This window comes from Bactrocera neohumeralis, unplaced genomic scaffold (genome assembly GCF_024586455.1).
Source record: "Bactrocera neohumeralis isolate Rockhampton unplaced genomic scaffold, APGP_CSIRO_Bneo_wtdbg2-racon-allhic-juicebox.fasta_v2 ctg998, whole genome shotgun sequence".
Taxonomy (NCBI): Eukaryota; Metazoa; Arthropoda; class Insecta; order Diptera; family Tephritidae; genus Bactrocera; species Bactrocera neohumeralis.
This window is the reverse complement of record NW_026094774.1, coordinates 88,955-92,027: the sequence shown is the minus strand read 5'-3', so window position 1 is coordinate 92,027 and position 3,073 is coordinate 88,955.

The following is a 3,073-nucleotide window of genomic DNA, read 5'->3' as shown; positions in this document are numbered from 1 at the left end:
CAAGTGATTGAGCTGTTTTGGTGATACGTTGCTCCTTAGTACGCAGGCATATCTCTTCTTTTAAGTCGTGTTTGATCGCAGGAATGTACCAAAGCATTAGCCAGAGGGTTTGGGTGATCTCGGAGTTTAGATATATGTATATTTAATTCTGCTGTCTTCTACTTCTTTCTTTACCATAGGGATACCAAGGTCTTTATGGATATTTTCGTTACGCATGTACCATGGTGAACACGTGATTGTTCTAAGCATTTTTGATTGAAACCTTTGTAATATATCTATATTGGTTGCACAGGTCGTACCCCACAGTTGAATGCCATACATCCAAATCGGCTTTATGACCGCATTATACAAAAGCACTTTGTTGTCTAGGCTAAGTTTTGAGTTTTTATTTAAAAGCCAATTTAAATTTGCAGCTCTAATCTTCATACATGTTATTTTACTAGAGATGTGTTTTTCCACCTGAGCCTTCTATCTAGGTGAATACCAAGATATGTTACTTCGTTCGCTTGGGGTACTAATATATTGTTTATTTTTACTGCCGGGCACATCTTTGGTCTTAGCGAAAATGTAATATGCTTACACTTCTGTTCATTCACGTTTATACGCCAGTTCGCTAGCCACTCTTCGACAGAACTTAAATGCTTCGCTAATATTCGTGATTCTAAAATGTGGCATTTGTTACCGGCTCACTATAGCTGTGTCATCCGCAAAAGTTGAAGTTAATACATTGTTAGCTGTTGGAAGATCTGCTGTATATATGATGTATAGTGTTGGGCCTAAGATACTGCCCTGGGGTACACCAGCCTTTATCTGTCGTTCATCAGATATGAAATCTCCCACTTTTACCATAAATCGTCTATTTTTTAAATAAGACTCCAATGTTTTATACAGTTCTAAAGGTAGAATTTTTTTAATCTTGTATGAAAGACCTTCGTGCCACACCTTATCAAACGCCTGAGCTACTTCTAAAAATATTGCTGAACAGTACTCCCTGTGCTCAAATGCTTTTCTTATCTCGTTAGTAATTCTATTTACTTGCTCTATTGTGCCATGTTTCGCACGAAAACCGAATTGATGCGTTGGTATTGTATTATTTTCATGAAGGAAAGGAGTTATCTTTGATAGTAATACTTTTTCAAATACTTTTGAAAGACAGGGTAGAAGACTGATTGGTCTGTATGAAGACGGCTGTGTTAAGTCTTTCCAGGTTTATCTATCAAGATAATCTGCGACTTTTTCCATGAAATCGGCTAGTATCCGAAACTAAGAATTGCATTGAAGAGCAAAGACAGCACCTCTACAGCAATAATTGGTAACTAAATTAGCATTTTTGGGGAAATATTATCATGTCTCGGCGCCTTTTTTGGATTAAGTTCTTTGATGATACCAATAATTTCAGAAGGTGAGGTCTTAAGAGACTCGAGCGACTCTTTAGCAGTGTTGGGTAAGATTGACAGCTTAAAATTATTCTTTGGCAAATTGGGTTGAAATACCTTTTCAAGGTGATTTGCAAAACAATTAGCCTTTTCCTCGTCACTTCGAGCCCAATTTCCACCCAAGTCTCGTATTGGCAGGTTGGAGTCAGTTGGTGGCTTCATGGACTTTTGGGCTTTCCAAAGGGAATTTTGCTTGTTTGAATTTGGACACAGCTTCTTTATATACATTTCGGTGTTCAATTCTTCCTCACGTTTGAGCGCTTTTTTTAATTTACGTACCGCAGCTTTCAATTGAAGCTGAGTGGAGGGGGAGCGATTTATCTGCCATTCACGTCTTGCACGTCTTTTTTCATTTACAAGCATCTCTATTTCTTTATTAGAGATTTTTCTGAGACCAAGCGGATTATAGCTTTTGCTTGGTGTTGCTAAGACAGCTGTGCTGGTTATTATATCATTGACTTCTCTTATGCTTTCGTCAATATCTCTTCCTGTATTTATTTTGTACTTAATATTAATGTGGCTACTGACGTCTTTTTTATATTTTAGCCAATTCGTTTTATAAGAAGTTAGACCCACCTTTGGATTAGCGAATATGGGTAGTTCACATAACTTTATTAGTACAGGAGAGTGATCAGAAGATAGATCAGTACATGTATCAGCTGTTATAAGCGATTTATCTATATTTTTGATTACAGCGAAATCAATTAAATCTGGTATTTTTTTACGATCACTAGGCCAATACGTCGGCTTACCAGGAGATATTATTTCAAGGTTATTGTGCCTATTTATAACAGTTTGATACAGCTGTCGTCCTTTCGGATTAATAAGACGTGAGCCCCAGATTTCAATGAAATTCGGTATATAATATTTTCTTAACACCCTGATGATATGTACGAAATATGGGTGAAATCGGTTCACAACCACGCCTTCTTCCAATATAACGCTATTTTGAATTCCATCTGATGCCTTCTCTGTATAATACTAATATACATATGTACATTAGGAAATGAAAATACAATTCAATACTCAAAGTACACAAATTGATCTAATCTAATTAATTTTACTGCAAAATAAAAAAATATGTAAATATTATTATCACTTTATCATGCGCGAGTATAAAATGTTCGGTGACACCCGAACTTAGCCCTTTCTTACTTGTTAAGAGTGATTTTCAACAGTTTTTTCTTTTGTTCGGCATTTTTGGTGTAAGCTTTGTAAATTCCAGGTTGGGATGGCGACAATATCTCTACACCAGATTCAGACAACTCTTTACATATTTTTGCGGCTTTTCTAGTGCTAACGTTTGCATTCATAACCAAATTAACAGCTGGTTTCATAGGCTTCTTTTTTTGTTATAGGCTGGCAGGTGGTTTGTAGGTAATATCATCATCTGATGACACCTCATCGTCCATTATGGTTGAAAGTTTGTAATCATCATCCAACGGCACATTGTCGGACTTAGATATTGAAATGGGGAAATGTTCCAATTCGTCTGATTGTTGCTCTTCGTTGTTTGAAGTTATATCAAAAATTTTGTTAAAACTATATTTATTACGGCGTTTTAAAAAGTTTTGGTACGACTTTATTAATCTTTCCACATTTCTTTTAATAAACCTTAAGGTAACTGTTTTAAAATT